Source organism: Monodelphis domestica, chromosome X, assembly GCF_027887165.1.
Source record: "Monodelphis domestica isolate mMonDom1 chromosome X, mMonDom1.pri, whole genome shotgun sequence".
Taxonomy (NCBI): domain Eukaryota; kingdom Metazoa; phylum Chordata; class Mammalia; order Didelphimorphia; family Didelphidae; genus Monodelphis; species Monodelphis domestica.
The window spans coordinates 4,987,060-5,011,835 of NC_077235.1; the positions used below are offsets into that span (position 1 = coordinate 4,987,060).

General features: G+C 48.0%; 2 long non-coding RNA genes across 3 annotated transcripts; one reads left to right on the forward strand and one right to left on the reverse strand.

Moving 5' to 3' along the window:
- Positions 1–597: 597 nt before the first annotated feature.
- On the forward strand, positions 598–10,186 carry LOC130456182 (uncharacterized). Its single transcript, XR_008914776.1, has 2 exons — positions 598–1,033; positions 7,838–10,186. It is a non-coding gene; the product is annotated as an uncharacterized LOC130456182 (long non-coding RNA).
- A 1,803-nt stretch (positions 10,187–11,989) lies between these two features.
- On the reverse strand, positions 11,990–21,668 carry LOC103098795 (uncharacterized). Of its 2 annotated transcripts, none has more exons than XR_474847.3 (6): positions 13,749–21,668; positions 13,103–13,652; positions 12,904–13,014; positions 12,635–12,819; positions 12,429–12,536; positions 11,990–12,330 (listed from the first exon to the last, which is right to left on the reverse strand). It is a non-coding gene; the product is annotated as an uncharacterized LOC103098795 (long non-coding RNA). The 2 variants fall into 2 exon arrangements; XR_001625609.2 differs by having other exon boundaries at positions 12,635–12,807; positions 13,749–21,663.
- Between the last annotated feature and the right edge of the window lie 3,108 nt (positions 21,669–24,776).

Genomic DNA, 24,776 nt, shown 5'->3' on the forward strand with positions numbered 1-24,776 from the left:
GTTTTGGTTGGCTCTCTTGTTTGGATGATGGGTTTATTTCCTATTCACTATTTGTGATGGTATTTTGTGTAACTAGCATTTGGTGGGAAGGTGATAAGCTGGTGGGTGTAACTTAAGAGCTATTCTCTCTCCCTCAAAAATGACCAGGGAAGTGGCCTTTGTTCTGAACCTATCATCTCTTAACCTACCAATATTTCAGGGATGTCAAATAGATACACTCCTCTCAGTAGGCTCTGAGGTGCTCCTGGAGCCTGAAGTTCCTTTCCCCCAACTAGTAAACTGGTGCTACAGGCACAGCTCTAGGTCAGCGATGGTGAACCTTTTAGAAAGGGAATGCCTGGCCCAGGCCCACCCCACCGCCAGCTGGATTCACTTGAGTGTTATCTCCTCCTGATCCTTTTCTATTTGCTCTGAGATGAAGCAAAGTCCCCACTTTTGCAAGATGACCACTATCTCCTGGCCTCTCTGGGAGGCAAGGCACCATTGTACAGAAAGCTCCATTTCTCCCTAAGCTGGAGTGAGACTCTAAGGGGTTAAAAGTTGAGGCTTGCACAAACTTGGCTTCTCTCCTCCTCCACCTCCCGCCTTACTGCTAAGGCTAAGGAGGCACAACAGAGCTAGGTTGCTCCCTCTCCAGTACTTATTAGCTCAGTTAAGAGTTGCCTCCTGAGAGACCAGAGATTTCACTCATTCCAACTCCTTCCTTCTCTTCCAATATTCTAGGCAGCAGCGAGCAGCCATCCATCTGCATCAGCGTGCTCTTTGGCTCTGGGTTGTACAGAGATGGCACCTCAGAGCCATTGAGGACAAAGGGCAACAGGAGGGGGCTGTTAGAAGATGCCCCTCTGAGGAGCATTAGCAAAAGAAGCTCAAGTGAAAGGGTAAGGAGAGAGTAGTTTGCATTAGCAAAGACCTTCTCAGTGGAGCAACTCTTTCGTCCTCACTTCTCCAGGTTCTAGGAGATGTTCCTGGACAGGCTGGCTGCCCATGCCAGTGACAGAAAGGAATCCTATTCATCCCACTGTCAGGCAAGGTAAGACATGGTGAAATGTGATCCCATCATCAGCCTCTGGAGCCCCCCCCCCCACCTGCCCAAGAGCCACAGCTGCTGCAAAGGAGGAGCCACTGTTCTTTCTCCTTCTGGCAGGTGTAGCCAAGGGGCACCATGAGCCCCTGAAGGACAGGAGAGCAGCCAGCCCCCATTAGAGGAAGCATGCTAATTAAGGAACAATTGGAGTAGGGCAGGCTACAGAAATAGCACGGTGTTTTTCCCCAAGCTGTTGCTGAAATCTACCCCACAGTGGCCCCTGGAACAGTGAGGCACCTGCTGGGTTCCCTTTTCTGCTGGATTCTGTCCCTTAGCTACTTGGGAGGTTTCAGCAGAAAGGATTCCCCTCCACTCCCCCCACACCCTCTTTCTTCTTTACTAGACTTGTAGCAGGTTAGGGAAAAGGAGAGGCTGCCCCCCACCCCCATCCAGCAAAGCTTATGCCACGAGCCCACTAAATTCTCCCTAACAGGGGCCACTGGGGATGGGGGAGCTGGAGGGCAAGGGAGATAGATCCATGGCTAGTCTACCCCCAGCTTCCATTCAGCAGGCCAATAGCACCCCACTTCAGCCAAGGAGCTGGTGAATACATTAGAACTACTCCCAACTTTCTCCCCAACTCTAAGTGGAAATCCACCAGGTCATTCCTATGTTGTATGCAATATGTGTGTGGCAACATGTGTGTGCTTCTGGAATCTCACTTTCCAACCTATACTGACTGTGAATGAGACTCCCCATCCCAGACAATGCTGGCTATTAAGGCACCGGGAGGTTTCAGCCATGCCAGGCTACTACACGCCAGCCAGTGCTGAAATCTGCTCAGTCCTTCAAGGCATTCTTAAGTTCCAGTCCTTCTGGTTTGCTAACGGATTGTTCCGATCACTTCTTCCTCCCCTCCATTCCCACACGCTTGCAGAGCTTTCTATCCACATCTCTTCACTGTCATAACTGATGTGAGGCATTGATTTCATTTCAAGCCTGATACAATGCCAGGTACCTAGTAGGTATTTAATAAAGGCATTTCATTAACGAGCTATAGATAGGCAAAATAACAGGTCTGGGTCTTTCCACAGAACCAAGATCCTGTGGAACAAAGAAGAAGGGCACATGTGACCTTGGGCAGGTCATTCAACTTCCCTGGGCCTCAGTTTCCTCTCTTGTCAAATGAGGGGCTTGGACTAGACGGCCTCTGAGCTCCCTTCCAGATCCAGCAAGCATCTTTTTCTATCCCAAGGGCCCAGATGTAGAATGTGAGAGAGGACCACTACCTTCTTTGAGGCTGGGTGGTCTTCCTGTTTAGCAAAGTCTTATTCTAGATGGTTTCTTCTCCTGTACAGGACCTGGCTGACTAGTGGGGCAGGCAGGCAGGTGGTCAATCTGACTGTTTCATCTGTAAAAAGTGAGTGGTGAGCCTAATGTCTGAAGCAAGATTTTGGGAAGTGACGCTGCCTTCAGACTAGAGAGATTTATTTGGGAGCTCTGCAGGGGTCAGTGCCTGTCACTGCAGCCAGTCTCTTCTATAATTAAGTGAGAGCCCGCCCCGTGCTTGGCAGGGGCCAAGACCCTCGCTTATAGGAGTAGAATGCGTGTTGGCTGAGGCTGAGCTGTCAGGGAAACCAGGATTCAGCATTTGGCCACTCAGAATCCAGAGGAAGTTTCGTGGATTCGTGGTGAAAAGCCTCTCGGAGTGCAAAGTAACAGTTTCCAATGCCCCAAACTCCACTGCGGATGGAAGCTCAACATCTCCCTTTAAGAGTATGAATCCCAGGGCCATGTCTCTGACAAAAAGGGGTTGTCTCCAAGCCTCATATTGGAATTCTTGCCATTTCAAGCTTTCGTGTCTGGGGATGAACCTGGAGAGGGCTTGGGGCAAGGGAGTCTCATGAGCAAGCCGGGCTATGAGCTAATCGAATTGGATCAATGGTAAGGGATTTCATTCGACAAACATCCATTAGACACCGATTAGATAACAAACTCTTGAGCTGAGGGGTAGGGAAAATACAAAGAAGTATAAGGTATGAACCTTGCCCTCAGGGAGATTACAGTCTCTTGGGCTAAGCGGCATACCCAATAGCAAACACACTCAGCTGAATAGGAAAGATGATGAAGGAGAGCTACAAAGTGCTGGAAGGTCGGGAGACCACATCTGACTGAGGAGATCAGGAAAGACTGAATGGAGGACATGGCGTGTGACCTGGACCTTGAAGACTGGGTAGGCACTTTAGGCAGAGGGTACAGATATAAACAAAGACCCAGGGGCAGGATAACTCTTACCTCCTGTCTTAGAATCAATACCGTGTATTGGTTTCAAGGCAGAAGAACAGTAAGGGCTTGGCTATGGGGATTAGTTAAATGACTTGCCCAGGGTCACACAGCTAGGAAGCATCTGAGGCCAGATCTGAACCCCAGGACCTCCTGTCTCCCAACTGCCCCCAAGGTAGTGATATTTAAAGAACACTGACTGGCCCAGTTTAACTACAGCATAAGATGTATGTGAAGGAGGGCAAAAAAATCTCTAAAGCTGAGATGCTGGGTAACTATAGATCATGGAAAGCTTTGAATTTCCATGTAGATCCAGATCTCAATATATTCATATAGCTATAGATGTGGAAATGGGGTTTTCTTGACTATACCTATTTGTAGCAAGGGTTTTGTTTTTGTTTTTCTCTTTCTTCATGGGTAGAGCAAAGGTGGTAGTAGAGAGAAGACAGATCTTTGTCCATTGAAAAAGATCATTAAAAAAGAAAGCCTGGAATGCCAGAATAAAGGGTTTATATATACTTTATCCTTGTGGCCAGTGGTTCCTACTTTGTAACCTGCAGATCCCTGGGAAAGATGAGGCTTAGAATTATTGGATGGATATAGGCTCCCGGCCCTGACTGGAGATAATTCTGTCCCTACAAATCTAGGCCTTTGATCCCGCTCAGTTTATTCCTCTCTTGTCCTGTGAGGAAGACAGTGTGGTTTTTTTTCCATTAGGGTATTGTCCTTTTGGCTCTCACTTTTAACTTGAGTCCATCCACTCTCTCTGCCTTCTGGGAAGGCAGAAAGTTACTCATGGGGCACTAGAGTGGAGAAGGTGTGTACTAGCTTGTTAGTGACAGGGTAGAGTGGGGAGGAGTATTTAAATATAGCTCAGCCCAGATGAGGGAAGTCAAGAGCAAAGGGCTGTCCATCCTTAGGCTCTCTGTAAGATTCAGAATCCTTGAAAGAGCTTTGTTCCAGATGGGGTCTATACCAGGCTCTCACTGATACTCAGTCCCAATAATGGGATCTTCCCAAATCACCAATTTGTAATCCTGGCCATTAGAGTCCTGACCCCCTTTGAAGGCTAGAGAGCACTGGTGATCAGTCAATCAATAGGAAGCCCTGAGTCTGGTGATAAGAAGACCTGAGTTCAAATCCCACCTCAGACATTTACTATCTAGGTGACCTTGGGTAAGTCTCTGGCCTCGTTTCATCAAATGTAAAATGTGAATAATAGTAACACACATCTCTGAGTGTCAGCATGAGGTTTGAATGTGTTTCCTTCAATTGATCAACAAACATTCCTTAAGCACCTACTGGGTCCCAGGCATTGTGCTGGGTACTGGAGAGAGTCCAAAAAGGGCACAGCTCCTAGCCTCAGGAAGCTTTCCTTCTCCTGGGGATGGAGAAGTGTGTGTGTGTGTGTGTGTGTGTGTATAAAATAGATGCAACCTAGACAATACAGATCCTCTCCATGTGCATACAGCAGGCTGGGCAGCCAGGAGGAAGAAAGACTTCAGCTACAACAGAAGTTGTTAACATTGGGCGGCTCCCTGGATCAGTCATGGGAAGTCCATGAATCTGTCTGGCTCCTTCGTGCACTGCTCCTGGGGGTCAGATTTTATACCCTTGACCACTCTGACCCTCCAAAGCTGGCCTCATTGGAAGGTGGCCTTTGAAGGTGGCCTTCCAGCTGAGCTTTGAAAGGAGCAAGAACTTCTGTGAGGGGGAGCTGAGGAGGAAGAACTTTCTAAGCCTGGAGAATGGCTGCCAGGGAATCCACGCAGGGAGTACAGCTGGAATAGTAACACTCTGGAGGAGATTTAGGGACATGGCTACTTTGGTGAGAGCAGAGGGTTTTGGGAGGAGAATAAGGCCGGAGGCACAGAGAAGTGGGCCCCTTCAGTTTGTTAATAAACTGGAAGTCCAAATGGGCCACAGACTCCCTTCCTTTTGTTCACAGTGCAGTTGAGGCAGATTAGACTGAGCAAGTTGGTGAAAGTGATGAAAGAGGCAGAACAACAGGCAGGAAGCATGCAGGCTGCTAGTAGACTAAGCCACAGAGTCCTCATGGGAACGTGAAGCTCGAGTGCCTCCATCTCAGCAGCAGGCCCCAGGGGAACCTGAAGAGTTAGCTGCCTGTATGAAACTCATGCAGGGATGGTCAGATTAGCCCTTTTTCTCTCTCTCTCTCCTCTCTGTTTCTGTCTCTCTCCTTCTCCCTCTGTCTCTGTCTTTCTCCTCTCTGTCTCTCCCTCTCTCCCTCCTTCCTTCCCTCTGTTTCTGTCTCTCCTTCTCTCTTTCTCCTCTCTCACTCCCCCAATCCTCCCTTTTCCCCTTTGTTCCCTGCTTTGACAGATGGACTTGCTGAGTCACTGTGATTAGCATCTCATTTGGGGGATGACAATCGATGATGTACCAAGGTGCCAAGGTCAAGTTCACTTCCTAGAACCAATACAGATCTTACTGGGATTTGTGTTGTGATGGGAATTGTAGTTGTTCCATGTGGACACACACACACACACACACACACACACACACACACACACACACACACACACACACACACACGCCAGGAAGGCCATGTGGCTAGCTTTGCCCCCCTTTGCCACCAAGAATGAGTCCCTTTAGTTGCTTGGGTACTTAAAAGGCTCTTGCTTCTGCTCGCCCGAAGGCCCCAAATCTGAAGTGGCCAGGCCCTGATGTTCTCAAGGGCTAAGCAGCACAGTCTCCAGAAACCCCCTCAGTCTGAAGAAAGGGACAAAACTGTTTCTTCTGGGGCCCAAGACATTGAAGGTGGAGGCTTTTCAGGATCGAGCTTTCCCAGACAACTCAAGGCAACTAGACAAGCGTTTGTCCCACCTACCTGCCCCCGTGTCATGTGCCAGACCCTACAGTCAGTGCTAGGGGCACATAGAGACAATGAAAAGTAATTTGTGCCTTCTAAGTTTCTCCTGTGGGAAAGCAATAGGCCCCTAGAGAAGGAAGTACACCCCGTATTTAAGGATACAGAAAGTTCGAACTATATAAAGGCTTCCATTCTGAGGTGGTGCCTAAGATGGGCCTTGAAGGAAGCTCAGAATTGTAAGAGGTGGAGATGAAGAGGGAGAACATTCTAGGTACAGGGCCCAGCCTGTGCCTTTCCTTTGGCTCTGTGGGAGATTAGCATTCAGACTGATTCCCACTGATTGGTGATTTTCCCCTCTGCACAATCGAATTTGCCATAGCAGCTAGAGAGCCTATGTCAGAGCCAGAATGATCTTTCTCTGATATGAGTTGTGTGGGGAGAGTCATGGAAGTTCCCAGGGTCTGAGGAAGCTCTCTCCAATTCCATGTTCCCTAGATCTAGGAACTCACAGCTCCAGTTCCTACTGCTAGCCTGCCCCCTCCTTCCCTCTGATCACAAACTGAAAGAGCACATGAACAGCGTGGGCAGCACATGCTATCCTAATGGGAGAAAAGGGAGCAAATAATGCAGGCTATGTTCTCTTGGGGAAATTTGTAGAACATCACATTTCCTGTCCTTCTTTGCCTCAGACCAGCCACGGCACTGAGCATGGCTGCCACATCCAGCCAGTCCCTCATCCCATCAGTAGGTAGACAGATATATGGAACCCTGCTGTGGAGGCTGGGAACAACGAGCCCTTATGTACTTGATTATCTTCATGAGAGGTCACAGCCTGTGCCAGAGTGAGGCCATGGCCCACCTCCTAGAGGAGAATCTGTGTTGGGATGTGTCATTTGGCCGTTTTTCTCCTAGAGGCAAGAACTGGTAACATAAAGCATTTCTAGCTCTATGGAGGATGGGCCCACTTTCTTCCCCCCCCCCCACTTTTTAAAAAACCCTTGCCTTCTGTTTTATAGCAATACTGAGTATTGATTCCCAGGCAGAAGAGTGGGAAGGGCTGGGCAATGTGGGTATGGGGGTAGGGGTCAGTTAAGTAACTTGCTCAGGATCACACAGCTAGGAAGTGGGCCCACTTTCAATGGCCTTTATAAGGCACAGACTTTTTCAGTAGTCAATGGCATGTTAAAGACACTTGCTAGGTTTAGTGGTCTGGTGTTACAGGCCTGGCAGAAGCATGGCTTTAAGGCCCTCACACATATCCTTCTCCCTGCCTCCCTGAAAGCCCCTAAATCTCCTAAAGCATCCCTTACATGGCAGTGAACTAGACCTCCCTGAAGCCTCATCTGCCTTGACCAAGGAGCCCCTCGGCAGTGATCTCCTCCACCTTTCGTAGGCCCCGGCCCTGCTGACTTCTTGATCTTCAACTGCTCTTCTCAGCCCTTTTAGCAGGGCCTTCTGTACATTCTGCCACAGGGCAAATTGAGTTCTTGGCTGCCGTTGGGGGATTTGGCTTGCTCACTAACTTAAAAGCGTGTGTCCCAGGAAATCCTAAAACCTTTAAGTATTTCTAAAATTGTCTCGACCCCAGCAAACTCCTTCCCCCACCTTGCTCCCTGCCAATCTCTTCTTTCAGGGAAATGTCTCCTCTGTACTTGTTTGAACAATTGCTTCTCTAATTGTGGGTTTGTTTGCAGGAAGGCTGAGCTTTAGATGCCCCCAAACTTCCTTGTTGGGAGCCTCCAGAGGACAGAACCCGAGACACCAGCTTCTTCCAGACCATTCACCCCTGTGAAGTCTTCAGCTTGGACATTCTCCTTGCACTTAAGGCCAGAGGTGAGAGGAGAGAAAGAACATGTGCCAAGAGTGTGGCCCAGACATCCTGATTCCCCATTGTGGCAGCTTGGCCAGGATGGGACAAGTCCCTTTCTAAGAGAGGGTTCAGAGAGAAAGCCAGATTGAAGGCCAGACCCCCCCCCCCACCAGAAGCCTGCCCAGATTTTCTTTTGCATGGAATCTTTTCTTGTAAACCAGACCACAGACTTGAAGGATCCTTGACTCTCAAAATTGGGGGGGCCTCCAGGTCCAATATTTGAACTCCCACCTGAAGCAGGGACAGAATCATCTAGACTTTGCTCTACTGTGGGCCAAAAACACATCCCTACTCCTACTTGCCAGCAGAAGAAAAGGCTGCTACACTGGAACATGATTGGTCTTACGGGGGTGTCAGGCCTATCCCTGCCCCACTCCTCCAGCATCAGTGTCCTAAAGGGCTTCTACTAGATTAAATTTGAGCAACAAAAGAAAGCTGGTGAAAACAAGGAGAGCCTATTGTCTTAGGGCTAAACCCCATGTTCTTGGGGGCTGCATTTGCTATTGCTGCAAGCCAGGTAGAGCTTAGCCATAGCTCCTGCCCAGCTCTCATCAGTTTCTGGGAAGGAGCACTATTGGAAGGGGAGCCCAGCATGGTGCAGATTCTGTTAAATTTCCCCATGAATGTGGAAACAAATCAAGGGAACTGCCAGCTATCTAGAGGAGACTAGCAATAGAGAATCGGCATTAACTCGATCCTTGAGTGATGACTGAGGTATATTTGCGTCACCATGGAAACCTCACTGGCAGGGCCCACTTTCCCACACTGGCAACAGAGGTTGATACCACAGCAGATAAATACTCCAACCTTTACATGTATGTGGGCTTGTTCCTAAGCTTGCTGGCAATCTTGCTTATCCTGCTCTTTACTATGCTTCTGCGTCTCAAACATGTCATCTCTCCCATCACCACTGAGAATACTAGCAGCAGCCCCCAGTTCACTGACGTGGAGATGCAGAGTAGGATTCCCACTCCTTGAAAATGGGGTGTGTTAGTGATCAAGGGCCCCGTGACCTGTGAGTGCTCCCAGGCGGGGACACTGCACAGACCCTCTCATGAAAGTGACCGGAAGCTCCAGTTTGCTTAGGGTTTCATTCATGTGGCCTGACCGAGTGCAAGACATTGCACAGGTCTCTCACTTGTGGAGATTCTCACTCGCCCAGAAACCTGGAAGAGGCAGCTGGCGGAAGGAAAGGCCAGGTTTCCATAGTGATGGGTACCCTTGAGCTCTACAAAAACCCACATTCTATTGTTGAAAAAGACATGGGATCCGTAGAAGGCTCCAGAATAAGACAAGGTGACTTGCCCACAAAATGGCTGATGATCTACAGAAGAAAAGGCCCTCTGGGTTTAAAGCACTCACTTGTCATACTTAAATACTAAAACAACACTTGTGTAGACCCGCTCAAAGGAGGCCTCAGCCCTCTCCAAAGGGAGCAGTAGTTGAATCATATTGGACCATCTAGCTGTCTCTGGGGGGGGGGGAAGCAGATACTCAGGGATGCTTCTCTGCTTAAGAGAGCAAGCTGACAGCAGGACATTTCTGGGAAATTAACTCAGCTGCTGAGAAATATGTGCCTCTTGTATCTGTTTTACTACCATTGCTGGACCTTGAAAAACCCAGATAAGGAAAGTTGCTTCATCACAAACTATTGGAAAGAAGAGATCCCAAACACACGAGGCAAAATAAAGCTAAAATGCTATCACCGGGGCAATGAAGATTACATTAGGCAGAGTGCTTCCCTTCCTTTCTCACCCTCCCCATCCTGGTCCAGGATGAAGCTCCTAGACAGAAATGGGCAAGGAGGTGTGGGCTAAGCATTTTAAAGTGGGAAGCCAAGATCCCTGAGATTCTGCCACTGAACCACTGGAGTTTGGGGCAAAACACTGAAATCTGGGCCTTAAGTTTTTCTTTCTGTAAAATGGACAAATAGATGGCAACATAATTGGCAGTAGGTTGTTCATTGTGGCAGATGGAGGGGGGATATGTGTGTGTGTGTGTGTGTGTGTGTGTGTGTGTGTGTGTGTGTGTGTGTGTGTGTGTAGAGTCGAGTAGAGCAAAAACATATATAAAATATGCATCTGTGATCCCTGGCATGTCCTGGCACTGGGAAAAAGAAACGGTCTCTATTCATGTTTTATGTGTAAGATACCTAATTAAAAGGGACCTCACTGAGACCAATGTCCTCCAATGTGCTATTCGTTTTTTTTTCCTGGATGTCTCCCTCTTCCAGACCAAAAGGTAACCGTCTCATTTCTTCCTAATGAGCATGAAGGCCACAGCTTTCCTGAGCCCCCTTGGTAGGCCCTATCAGCGCAGACAGAACTGGATAGAGATAAGAACATTCCTGAAAGAGCTGAGAAAGACAAGTGCTGTTTTGAAAGGAGTCTACATTGTAACTTGGATCGTGGCCTTGTTGCACACAAAGATACCAATCAATGTCTGGGATGGTGTTGCCTGTTAGAAAGCCGTGCCTTCTTGGCCTAAAATATGAATGATGGGCATCTAGTTTCCCAGGCTGCTCCCAGAGTTAAATCAGAACTGGATGGGCGATACTATAGACCCACTTCAGCCTGTGACACCATCTATGGGTTGTAAGGACTTTCAACCAGCCCCTTTACTCTGTTCTATATCTGGCTTTGTGGCAAAACTCCCAAAGGCTTTCCATTTTTACACACAGTCATTTGCCAATGCTACCCTCTCTAAGGGGCCTCAACATATTAAATCCCCACAACGCAGAACTGAAATTAGCAGCAGTCCTGACTGCGCACCTGTTCCAGACATTCAGGATGGATGGAACAGGTGGGCTGGGTCTTTGTTGGTGTGTGCAACTCCCCTCTGGTTCTAAATTTTCTGCAGAGCAACAAGCATCCCTTTCTCTCCTTTAAAAAAATATGCTCCATCTTGGTGGCTTGAGCTCAGACCTCTTGGATTCTTTGCAATGGGCACTTTTGCAGACACAATGGTCATATAGGGCTATTGAGGACGGCTATTATCAGTGAGAACCTTTTAAAACCTCCTACAAACCCCAAATGCCAACTCATTCAAGGCATACCCTTTCCTCCTAAGAATATGCTTCATTAGCAGAGAAAACCCCTCATGAGAGATTTCTCCTTACCACTGCAAATAAAGAACTAGTCAACCCAACCAACTCAACCATTAAAAGGTGGTCTGGGGAACTGGGAAAAGTTAGATGACTTGCCTAGGGTCAGCCAGTCAAGTATGTGCCAGAGGTTAGTACTGGAATCCAGGTCTCCCTGACTCCAAGGCCAACCTAGGAATGATTTCACTGTCTTCTTGTTTTTGACCTTTTACTGATGTAAGCCTTGGCCTTACAGGACTAGTTCAACTTAGCTTCTCAGTCACTAATGCTGACTAAGATTCCCAGTCTAGTTATTCACCTGGAAAACAACTACCTGCTTTCATGACAACACCCCCGGGGAGTCAGACTTCCACTGAGCAGCCGCCAAGATGCTGCACAAGCTACCGATTAAACAAATATAGTGGTGATAACACAAGAGGTGCATTGAAGCTGCACTCTCATTAAAGCAATTGAAGGGGTAATTAAGTAAAAATGAAAAAGAAACAGACTTTATAAGCTTAGTTACCCCACTGCAAATAGAAATTCTACCCTCCATTACATAATATTCCCTCCTATGCAAAACTTATTACATCAATATATGGTATTCCAAGATGGGCACCATTTGTAATGACCTCTCCTGCCTCCTTGCCACCCTATGACCTTCTAGTTCTGTGGTGGTGAACCTATGGCATGTGTACCATCACCCCAGCACAGAGATCCCCAGAGTTCCTTACTAGAAAGCCAGAGGGATGTGGCCCTGGCTGCTCCCCTGTCCTTTCCCCTCTACACTTGTGCCTGAGGACCTTTCTCCCATCACCCACATAGTCTCAAAAATAGAGAAAAACATCCCAGTTACCAATTTCCCCCAACAAGGCTTAACAAGACAAGCAAGAATCATTTATCATCTCTCTTTATTTGACAGCAAACCCAGCATACACACACTGACAGTGTTTATTTAGTTTAACAGGTTGATTTGCTGTATGTTGTATTGTCCCGCCGCCACCCCCCCCTCCAGGCTATCAGGTCAATTCAGACCTTCAGGAGATAGAGACAGAGACAGCTTCAAAAAGCTGAATCTAAGTACATAAGATAATAGGTAGTTTTTTTCACAGAAGTACTTTCTCTGAGTTGCAAGGGCTAGACCCCAGCAGGCCTGGATGCACGAAAAACACCTGAGCGATCTTCTATCAGGATTATGGGGGACGGATCTTATCAGGTCCAGATCCACTGAATTCCTAAGAGAAGATCTAATAAGGTTACCTTATATTTGTCTAGGTTGCAATTACATTTACAAATATTCAAGAACTCTGGAGATAAGACCTAATAAGATTACCTTAGTTTTCTGAGTTGTGATCCCATTGCTTCTAGATCTTCAGGAACTCCCAAGTCCTTCCTGGGTTGCGGGGGCCGGACCCCGTCAGGTCCGGATCTTCAGGGACTCCTAAGAGAAGAGCTAATTAGGTTACCTCATACTTTTCTGGGTTATAATTGCATTTCCAAATATTTAAGAGAATTAGAGATAAAATCTAATGATGTTACCTCCATTTTCTGGGTTGTGATCCCATTGGATCCATATCTTCGTGAACTTCCAAGTTGTCCTCTCTGGGTTGCGGGGGCCGGACCCCGTCAGGTCCGGATCTTCGTGAACTTCCAAGTTGTCCTCTCTGGGTTGCGGGGGCCGGACCCCGTCAGGTCCAGATCCCCAGGAACTCCTAAAAGAAGAGCTAATAAGGTTATGACAGTTGTTTGGGTCGTAATTACATTTCCAAATATTCAAGAACTCTGGAGAAGAAATCTAATAAAGTTACCTCAGTTCTCTGAGTTGTGATGTCATCAGATCTAGATCCGCAGGAATTCCAGAGCCGTCATCTCTGGGTTGCAGAGTCTGGACCCCATCAGGTCCCGATCTTCAGGAACTCCTATAAGAAGAATAAGGTTACCTCAAAGTTGTCTGAGTTGGAATTGCAATTATTCAAAAATTTGGGAGATGAAATTTAAAGATGTTACCTTCATTTTCTGGGTTGTGATCCCATTGGATCCAGATCTTCGGAAACTTCCAAGTTGTCCTCTCTGGGTTGCGGGGGCCGGACCCCGTCAGGTCCGGATCTTCAGAAATTTCCAAGTCGTCCTTTCTCTGGGTTGCGGGGACCGGACCCCGTCAGGTCCGGATCTTCAGAAATTTCCAAGTCGTCCTTTCTCTGGGTTGCGGGGGCCGGACCCCGTCAGGTCCGGATCTTCAGAAACTCCGAAGTCATCCTCTCTGGGTTGCGGGGACCGGACCCCGTCAGGTCCAGTTCTTCAGAAACTTCCAAGTCATCCTCTCTCTGGGTTGCGGGGGCCGGACCCCGTCAGGTCCGGATCTTCAGGAATTCCCAAGTTGTCCTCTCTGGGTTGCGGGGGCCGGACCCCGTCAGGTCCGGATCCTCAAGAACTCTCAAGTCCTCATCTCTGGGTTGCGGGGACCGGACCCCGTCAGGTCCAGATCTTCAGGAATTCCCAAGTTGTCTTCTCTGGGTTGCGGGGACCAGACCCCGTCAGGTCCAGATCCTCCGGAACTCTTAAGAAAGTTAATAAGTTTACCATACAGTTGACTGGTATACAGTTACATTTCCAAATATTCAGTAATCAGAGAAATGAGATTTAATTCACTTACCTGCATTTTCTGGGTGGAGATCCTATTGGTTCCAAATAGGATGGTTCTCACTCCAGGTTGTGGCAAGAACTTTGAAGAAAACAGCTAGAGCCAGCTTTAAGGTCCATAGGAGTCTGTATGCTACACTTTTTAAGTGTAGGGTTTCTCCAAGGCAAATGATACTGGCAAGTGGCTAATGACCATAGGAAGTCAGCCAGTGGTCATTCTATCTCTCCCGCAAAAAAAAAAAGATGAAGGAGTCTGAGGAATGGACTAGGCCTTCCTAAGGTCCAGACAGAGCCTGTACCCATATCCCTCTTTTCTGCAAGGGAAGTAGTTGAGAGCAAAAGGCTTTCTGTTCATAGCCACAGATTTCTGGCTTTTAAACCCCTATCCAGGGTTAGCTGGCTCAAGCTTCAAAATTGTAAGGCTCCATTGTAGGAATTAGGTCGCTTACCGCACCCCTCTCCCCAAAAAAGTGAAAAATAGCATCTTAGGAATGCAACGTGCCTTCCTAATAATGTACCAGACAGAGCATGCCTCCATATCCCTCTTTTCTGCAAGGGAACTAGATGAGAGCAAAAGGCTTTCAGCTCATGACCACAGAGTTCTGGCTTTTAGACCTCTACCCAAGTCCAGCTTCAAAATTGTAAGGCGCCATGGTAGGGCGAAGGTCGCTTGCCTCACCCCTCTCCCCGAATCAGTGATCAACAGCAAATTAGGAATGTGAAGCGTATTCCTAATGTACCAGAAAGAGCCTGCCCCCCCCATATCCCTCTTTTCTGCAAGGGAATTAGTTGAGAGCAAAAGGCATTCAGCTCATGACCACAGAGTTCTGGCTTGTGGGCCCTACCAGGAGCCTGCTTTCTCAAGCTTAAACACTGAGAAGCTAAGGGTACGAACTGAGTCACTCGTAACACTGCCTCTTCCACAAACGCCAGATGAAAGAGTGTGAAGAGTGGCTGAGGTCTTCTTAAAGAAACAGAGAGAGCCTGAAGCCCCCATATCCCTCTTTTCTGCAAGGGAACTAGCTGAGAGCAAAAGGCATTCTGCTCATGGCCAGAGTTCTGGCTTTTAGACCTCTACCCAAGGCCAGCTTCAAAATTGTAAGGCGCCATGGTAGGGCGAAGGTCGCTTGCCTCACCCCTCTCCCCAAATCAGTGATCAACAGCAAATTAGGAATGTGAAGCGTATTCCTAATGTACCAGAAAGAGCCTGCCCTCCACATCCCTCTTTTCTGCAAGGGAACTAGTTGAGAGCAAAAGGCATTCAGCTCATGACCACAGAGTTCTGGCTTGTGGGCCCTACCAGGAGCCTGCTTTCTCAAGCTTAAACACGGAGAGGCCTAAAGGTAAGTAGGAACTGAGTCACTCATAACACTGCCTCTTTCGCAAACGGCAGATGAAAGAGTGTGAAGAGTGGCTAAGGACATCCTAACGTACCAGACAAAGCCTGCACCCATATCCCTCTTTTCTGTAAGGGAACTAGCTGAGAGCAAAAGGCGTTCTTGCTCCTGGCCACAGAGTTCTGGCTTTTAGACCTCTACCCAAGGTCAGCTTCAAAATTGTAAGGCCCCATGGTAGGGCGAAGGTCGCTTACCACACCCCTCTCCCCGAATCAGTGATCAACAGCAAATTAGGACTGTGAAGTGTATTCCTAATGTACCAGAAAGAGCCTGCCCCCCCATATCCCTCTTTTCTGCAAGGGAACTAATTGAGAGCAAAAGGCATTCAGCTCATGACCACAGAGTTCTGGCTTGTGGGCCCTACCAGGAGCCTGCTTTCTCAAGCTTAAACACTGAGAGGCCTAAAGGTAAGTAGGAACTGAGTCACTCATAACACTGCCTCTTTCGCAAACGGCAGATGAAAGAGTGTGAAGAGTGGCTAAGGACATCCTAACATACCAGACAAAGCCTGCACCCATATCCCTCTTTTCTGCAAGGGAACTAGCTGAGAGCAAAAGGCGTTCTTGCTCCTGGCCACAGAGTTCTGGCTTTTAGACCTCTACCCAAGGTCAGCTTCAAAATTGTAAGGCGCCATGGTAGGGCGAAGGTCGCTTACCACACCCCTCTCCCCGAATCAGTGATCAACAGCAAATTAGGACTGTGAAGTGTATTCCTAATGTACCAGAAAGAGCCTGCCCCCCCATATCCCTCTTTTCTGCAAGGGAACTAATTGAGAGCAAAAGGCATTCAGCTCATGACCACAGAGTTCTGGCTTGTGGGCCCTACCAGGAGCCTGCTTTCTCAAGCTTAAACACTGAGAGGCCTAAAGGTAAGTAGGAACTGAGTCACTCATAACACTGCCTCTTTCGCAAACGGCAGATGAAAGAGTGTGAAGAGTGGCTAAGGACATCCTAACGTACCAGACAAAGCCTGCACCCATATCCCTCTTTTCTGCAAGGGAACTAGCTGAGAGCAAAAGGCGTTCTTGCTCCTGGCCACAGAGTTCTGGCTTTTAGACCTCTACCCAAGGTCAGCTTCAAAATTGTAAGGCGCCATGGTAGGGCGAAGGTCGCTTACCACACCCCTCTCCCCGAATCAGTGATCAACAGCAAATTAGGACTGTGAAGTGTATTCCTAATGTACCAGAAAGAGCCTGCCCCCCACATCCCTCTTTTCTGCAAGGGAACTAGTTGAGAGCAAAAGGCATTCAGCTCATGACCACAGAGTTCTGGCTTGTGGGCCCTACCAGGAGCCTGCTTTCTCAAGCTTCAACACTGAGAAGCCTAAGGGTGCGAACTGAGACACTTGTAAAACTGCCTCTTCCACAAATGACAGATTAAAGAGTGTGAAGAGTGGCTGAGGTCTTCTTAAAGCAACAGAGAGAGCCTGAAGCCCCCATATCCCTCTTTTCTGCAAGGGAACTAGTTGAGAGCAAAAGGCATTCTGCTCATGGCCAGAGTTCTGGCTTTTAGACCTCTACCCAAGGTCAGTTTGCTCCAGTTTCAAAATGTAAAGGTGCCCTGGTAGGGCAAAGGTCGCTTACCACACCCCTCTCCCCAAATCAGTGATCAACAGCAAATTAGGAATGTGAAGCGTATTCCTAATGTACCAGAAAGAGCCTGCTCCCCCCATATCCCTCTTTTCTGCAAGGGAACTAATTGAGAGCAAAAGGCATTCAGCTCATGACCACAGAGTTCTGGCTTGTGGGCCCTACCAGGAGCCTGCTTTCTCAAGCTTAAACACTGAGAAGCCTAAGGGTGCTAACTGAGTCACTCATAACACTGCCTCTTTCGCAAACGGCAGATGAAAGAGTGTGAAGAGTGACTGAGGCCATCTTAATATACCAGACAAAGCCTGCACCCATATCCCTCTTTTCTGCAAGGGAACTAGCTGAGAGCAAAAGGCATTCTGCTCATGGCCAGAGTTCTGGCTTTTAGACCCCTACCCAGGGCCAGCTTCAAAATTGTAAGGTGCCATGGTAGGGCGAAGGTCGCTTACCACACCCCTCTCCCCGAATCAGTGATCAACAGCAAATTAGGACTGTGAAGTGTATTCCTAATGTACCAGAAAGAGCCTGCCCCCCCATATCCCTCTTTTCTGCAAGGGAACTAGTTGAGAGCAAAAGGCATTCAGCTCTTGACCACAGAGTTCTAGCTTTTGGGCCCTACCAGGAGCCTGCTTTCTCAAGCTTAAACACTGAGAAGCCTAAGGGTGCTAACTGAGTCACTTGTAACACTGCCTCTTTCGCAAACGGCAGATGAAAGAGTGTGAAGAGTGACTGAGGCCATCTTAATATACCAGACAAAGCCTGCACCCATATCCCTCTTTTCTGCAAGGGAACTAGCTGAGAGCAAAAGGCGTTCTGCTCATGGCCAGAGTTCTGGCTTTTAGACCCCTACCCAGGGCCAGCTTCAAAATTGTAAGGTGCCATGGTAGGGCGAAGGTCGCTTACCACACCCCTCTCCCCGAATCAGTGATCAACAGCAAATTAGGACTGTGAAGTGTATTCCTAATGTACCAGAAAGAGCCTGCCCCCCCATATCCCTCTTTTCTGCAAGGGAACTAGTTGAGAGCAAAAGGCATTCAGCTCTTGACCACAGAGTTCTAGCTTTTGGGCCCTACCAGGAGCCTGCTTTCTCAAGCTTAAACACTGAGAAGCCTAAGGGTGCTAACTGAGTCACTTGTAACACTGCCTCTTTCGCAAACGGCAGATGAAAGAGTGTGAAGAGTGACTGAGGCCATCTTAATATACCAGACAAAGCCTGCACCCATATCCCTCTTTTCTGCAAGGGAACTAGCTGAGAGCAAAAGGCATTCTGCTCATGGCCAGAGTTCTGGCTTTTAGACCCCTACCCAGGGCCAGCTTCAAAATTGTAAGGCGCCATGGTAGGGCGAAGGTCGCTTACCACACCCCTCTCCCCAAATCAGTGATCAACAGCAAATTAGGACTGTGAAGTGTATTCCTAATGTACCAGAAAGAGCCTGCCCTCCCCCCATATCCCTCTTTTCTGCAAGGGAACTAGTTGAGAGCAAAAGGCATTCAGCTCATGACCACAGAGTTCTGGCTTGTGGGCCCTACCAGGAGCCTGCTTTCTCAAGCTTAAACACTGAGAAGCCTAAGGGTGCTAACTGAGTCACTCATAACACTGCCTCTTTCGCAAACGGCAGATGAAAGAGTGTGAAGAGTGACTGAGGCCATCTTAATATACCAGACAAAGCCTGCACCCATATCCCTCTTTTCTGCAAGGGAACTAGCTGAGAGCAAAAGGCATTCTGCTCATGGCCAGAGTTCTGGCTTTTAGACCTCTACCCAAGGTCAGCTTCAAAATTGTAAGACGCCATGGTAGGGCGAAGGTCGCTTGCCTCACCCCTCTCCCCGAATCAGTGATCAACAGCAAATTAGGACTGTGAATTGTATTCCTAACATACCATAAAGAGCCTGCCCACAACCCACATCCCTCTTTTCTGCAAGGGAACTAGTTGAGAGCAAAAGGCATTCAGCTCATGACCACAGAGTTCTGGCTTGTGGGCCCTACCAGGAGCCTGCTTTCTCAAGCTTCAACACTGAAGCCTAGGAGTAGAAACTGAGTCACTGGTCAGTTAGCTCTCTTACAAATGACAGATTAAAGAGTGTGAAGAGTGGCTGAGGTCTTCTTAAAGCAACAGAGAGAGCCTGAAGCCCCCATATCCCTCTTTTCTGCAAGGGAACTAGTTGAGAGCAAAAGGCATTCTGCTCATGGCCAGAGTTCTGGCTTTTAGACCTCTACCCAAGGTCAGTTTGCTCCAGTTTCAAAATGTAAAGGTGCCCTGGTAGGGCAAAGGTCGCTTACCACACCCCTCTCCCCAAATCAGTGATCAACAGCAAATTAGGAATGTGAAGCGTATTCCTAATGTACCAGAAAGAGCCTGCCCCCCCATATCCCTCTTTTCTGCAAGGGAACTAATTGAGAGCAAAAGGCATTCAGCTCATGACCACAGAGTTCTGGCTTGTGGGCCCTACCAGGAGCCTGCTTTCTCAAGCTTAAACACTGAGAAGCCTAAGGGTGCTAACTGAGTCACTCATAACACTGCCTCTTTCGCAAACGGCAGATGAAAGAGTGTGAAGAGTGACTGAGGCCATCTTAATATACCAGACAAAGCCTGCACCCATATCCCTCTTTTCTGCAAGGGAACTAGCTGAGAGCAAAAGGCATTCTGCTCATGGCCAGAGTTCTGGCTTTTAGACCCCTACCCAGGGCCAGCTTCAAAATTGTAAGGCGCCATGGTAGGGCGAAGGTCGCTTGCCTCACCCCTCTCCCCGAATCAGTGATCAACAGCAAATTAGGACTGTGAAGTGTATTCCTAACATACCAGAAAGAGCCTGCCCCCACCCACATCCCTCTTTTCTGCAAGGGAACTAGTTGAGAGCAAAAGGCATTCAGCTCTTGACCACAGAGTTCTAGCTTTTGGGCCCTACCAGGAGCCTGCTTTCTCAAGCTTAAACACTGAGAAGCTAAGGGTACGAACTGAGTCACTCGTAACACTGCCTCTTTCGCAAACGGCAGATGAAAGAGTGTGAAGAGTGACTGAGGCCATGCTAATATACCAGACAAAGCCTGCACCCATATCCCTCTTTTCTGCAAGGGAACTAGATGAGAACAAAAGGTGTTCTGCCCATGGCCAGAGTTCTGGCTTTTAGACCTCTACCCAAGGTCAGCTTCAAAATTGTAAGGCGCCATGGTAGGGCGAAGGTCGCTTGCCTCACCCCTCTCCCCAAATCAGTGATCAACAGCAAATTAGGACTGTGAAGTGTATTCCTAATGTACCAGAAAGAGCCTGCCCCCACCCACATCCCTCTTTTCTGCAAGGGAACTAGTTGAGAGCAAAAGGCATTCAGCTCATGACCACAGAGTTCTAGCTTTTGGGCCCTACCAGGAGCCTGCTTTCTCAAGCTTCAACACTGAGAAGCCTAAGGGTGCTAACTGAGTCACTTGTAAAACTGCCTCTTCCACAAATGACAGATTAAAGAGTGTGAAGAGTGGCTGAGGTCTTCTTAAAGCAACAGAGAGAGCCTGAAGCCCCCATATCCCTCTTTTCTGCAAGGGAACTAGTTGGGAGTAAAAGGTTCTGCTCCTGGTCAGATTTCTGGCTTTTGGACCCCTACCCAAGGCCAAATTGTTCAGGCTTCAAAATTGAAATGTGTCATGGAAGGACACAGGTCGCTTACCGCACCCCTCTCCCCAAATCAGTGAACAACAGCATTTTGGGAATGCATCGTGCCTTCCTAATGTACCAGAAAGAGCCTGCACCCATATCACCCTGAGTCCCTAGTCACACTATTTGTCCCCATAAAAGGTCAAGAAGTTTCAGAAATAGAACCGACCTTCTTAATGTACTACACATAGCACTTTCCCCTAAATCCCTCTTTTCTGATAGGTTATTTATATGGGAACACTGAACTTTTTCCTCATTGTACTCAAAGCTCTGGTTTTAAGACCTTACCCTGGGCCAGGGTTCTCAAGCTTTGGTTCTTTTTGAGTGATAACTACTATTGTTGCCCAAAACTTTCCCCCCATTCTATACCCCTCAATTCCCTGGCTTTTATTCCCCCCCCCTTTAAGCCTTCATCTGTACTATGATTTCACCAGATTTTCCCTCTCTGTCTTTTTTCAAACCCTTGCCTTCCAACTTAGAATCACTACAACATACTAACTCCAAAGCAGAAGACTGCTAAGGGTAGGTAATCAGGGTTAAGTGACTTGGTGAAGGTCACAAAGCTTTGTGTCTGAGGCCAGACTTGAACACAGGAACTCTCTAACTATCTAGCTGTCCATCCCCCCACCAGCTAATTGTCTTTTACTAGACTCCCCCATCAAGTTTTCTCTCCTTTGCTTCTTATTTACAAGTTCAGTGATTTGAAATGGAGCACCTCACTGAGGACTTCTAAACTTCTCTTTTCTCCCCCCCCCCCAAGGCACCGGCTGGAAAGCATCTCTCAAAGAAGGCAGTAAGAGTTGGGGGTTTTTGTGTCCCTAAGTGCCTAGTATGACCCCACACATATTACTTAATAAGGCCTAGTGACTCAGTCTGGTGCCTCAGAAAACCCTTTGGCCCCAGATGCCTCAGTAGCAAGGGTGGGAAGCAAGAGAGAATGGGTGAGGGCTTGCAGTCCTCCCCATCACCTTGTATTATTTAACCAAGGAAGGGCCAAGAGCACCCTGACAGAGAGCTGGGTCAGGAGAGATAAAACATGGGCAAAGGCTTCTGCCCCAGGGGTACTCATTTATCTCTCCAATTATTACCTAGGAACTGGCCCAGCCTTTTCTCTTCCCTTAGAGCTAGTATTACCCCCCACCCTAACTTTCTCAAACTTATCATCCTCTCAAAGAAAGTGGATCTCGGAGAGAAAACAATTAGTCCGTAGCAACAGAAAGAACCCTTTGGCACCAACTGCTCTGGCCCCTCCTTGACAGCTTTTCTGTTGCTTCTGAAACCGAAATTTCTTCCTCCCCACCCCTTTTCCCTCCCTTTTCCTCCCCCACCCCTTTTCCCTCCCTTTTCCTCCCCCACCCCTTTTCCCTCCCTTTTCCTCCCTCCACCCCTTTTCCCTCCCTTTTCCTCCCTCCACCCCTTTTCCCTCCCTTTTCCTCCCCCCCACCCTTTTTCCCTCCCTTTTCCTCCCCCCACCTTTTTTTCACTCTTCTGTTTCCCCCCTCAATGGCTATTTACCCCACCGTGACGCGTGGCCCGCTTTCAAATTTTCGAAGGGCCTTTCCCGCCTGACAGTTTGGCATGCAAGCCTTAACTTCATTGCTCGGTTTCCCCAGCATCTCCCCCAACCCTTCACACGACCCTTTTCCCACCCTCCCGGTCTTCTTTCTTCTTCGGCCCACTTCACTCCTTCCCCTCCCGGCAGCCTTCCCACCCCCACCCCACCCCCTCCCAGGGCTGTTCTGTAGCCCACAAGCTTTGGCTTTCTCTCCCCAGAAGTCTCAGGGCTTCTTCTCCGAGAAGGGCTATAACCTCCGCGGAGAAGATGGGAGCCATAGCAAGCGCCTGTTTCCTCTAAGGCTAGAAGCTCCCACCCTGCAGGCCCGAAAACGGGGAGATAAAAAAAAAAAATCTCCTCAGAAAAAATCGAGGAGCTACCTGCTCCGCTGAAAGACAGGACGCGTCTGAGGCGACGCTAGTCACAAGACGTTAAGACCGTTGGAGGAGGAGTCAAGTAGAACCACGGGTTTACCCTAACCAATGGGAGCCTGTTCTAGAAGAACCAATAGGCACCTGAGCTGAGAGGTGAACCAATAGTTAACTGGTAGGCGGGGCCAGAAGTTCCCTAATTAGCATTTTCTGCCTGGGAATAAGCAAAACTGCCCCTCCCGTCGAAGTTTCTGTCAGAACTTTCTGGAAGAGTCACATGGAAGAGCCATGCGACTGGGCAGGGGTGGGGCCTGACTGGAGTGCTAGGAAGGGGGTGGGGCAGGATAGTGTGGGGGATGGGTGCATTTAGGCGGGAATGAGCAAAGTTCTTTCAAGAAAGTAGGCCGTTGGCCCCCCTCGTATCCTTCTGAGTCCCCCAGCTCCTCAGGGTCTCTCAGAACTTTGATCCTTGAATCCAACTGAACTGTGACCAAGCTTTTATTAAGGTATGGCCTCTGGGGTTGCCAAGACAAAACCTCCCATTTACTCCTAGACCCTAGTACAAGGTTGATGCTTTCTCTGAAGGGAAACTCTTTTTCCAAAAGAGGCAATCTCTAGGCCATTTGTGAGCTCCACCTCTCCCCAGGGACCTAATTAGTTCTCTCCACTTAAGAGTGTCATCCTCTTGTTGAGATATCTCTGGAAATGAAGCCATTTAGAAATGCTAAAAAAGGGGCAACTGGGTGGCTCAGTGGATTGAGAGCCAGGCCCAGAAACGGGAGGTCCTGGGCTCAAATCTGCCCTCAGACACTTCCCAGCTGGGTGACCCTGGGCAAGTCACTTAACCCCTAGCCCTCTCTGCTCTTCTGCCTTAGAACCAATATACAGTATTGATTCTAAGACAGAAGGAAAGGGTTTAAAAAATGCTATAAAAGAAAATCAGCCCCATCCTACCATACCATCTGCACAGCCTGAATGAATATAAAAGCATTTCATAAACCTGGCATCGTGCCAAGCACTAGAGATGCAAATGTAGGCAAAAGAATCTGTCCATGCCCTTAAGGAGTTTATGGTCTGGGAGAAGAAGCCAGCCATGCCAGGATGCAGTAGCAATTCATTGGACAAGATTTTCCACACACACACTGAATAAGAAAGGAAGTGGTCAGCTCCTTAACAGGTTTGTCTGCTAAGGGTTTGCAATCCACCTTATATACACAATTAACAGAAATCTTTGAGTGAAAGCCATTCCCCAGTAGACAAGTGGCTAGAGGATAGGAACAGTTCTCCAAAGAAGACATGCAAACCATTGACAACCTTGTAAAGAATTGTCCAGATTACTCATAGGACGAGAAATGCGAATCAACAGAACTCAGCCAGTTGCCAAAGATAACAAAAGTTGAAGACAGCCAATGTTGGAAGGGTTGTGGAAGATAGGTAGACTAATGTGTTGTTGGATTAGAACTACAATTATGGGAAGCAATTTGGAATTAGGACAATAATTGAGCTAAAGTGGCCATACCCTTTGCCCCAAGGTTTTCTACTGCTAGGAATATATGCCTTGGCAGCCATTGATGGAAAGAAAGGCCCATAAACACCGAAATATGTAGAGCAGCACTTTTCGTTATAGCCCCCAAAAGGGAAAAAAGTAGATGGTCATTCACTGTGGAGTGGCAAAAGGAATCTTGATACATGCAATCAATCTAATATTATTACTAGGCTCTAACAAGCAATGAATCGGATCAGTATGGAGAAGCCTGGAAAGACGAGATGGGGAGTCCACAAGTGTGTAACTTGGTATGTAACACTGGATTTTTTCAATGTGTTTCTTTTTAATTCTTTGTTAGAAGGGATGACACTTTGGGAGCAGGAGATGAATGGGAGAGACAAAGAGATACCCTAGGCAGTGAAAAAGTAAAAAGTCTCAACAAAAATGTTTTCTACAAAATTGATCGAAGTAAATAAGGTGAAAAAATTCAAGGTTTTCCTCCACTTTGTGAATATTTCTGGCTGCCCACATGGGCATGCTGGTACCAGGTGCTTGCTCCTCTCCTCTGTGCTTCAGAAATTCCAAGAGAATGTCTCTTGTCTTTGGGAGGCTAGCTGCCTTACCTCTGCATCTGGATACTGCCATCTCTGTGGGGCACATGGTTTTCTCCTCTTCTGGGGCTACTGCCTCTCCATGGCTGCCATCTCTGGGGGCTGAATGTGCAATGCAGCTACACAGGCGTCCCTCCCCAAGGATCTAAGCCTGTAGCCCACACTCACATGTACCTGTGCTCAGTTCAGCTCATTCTGCTCTGGTTCAACTCCCTTTCAAGGACCTGACCTAAGGCTCAGATCAAGAGTAACCTGATCAATCAAATTAGGCATCAAACATTTCCATGGGGGTGTTCACACTGACCTTTTAAAGTGGACTTAGCTGAATATAAAGAAGGAAATTGTAAGTAAATTAGGTGAACACAGAATAGTATACATGTCAGATCTTT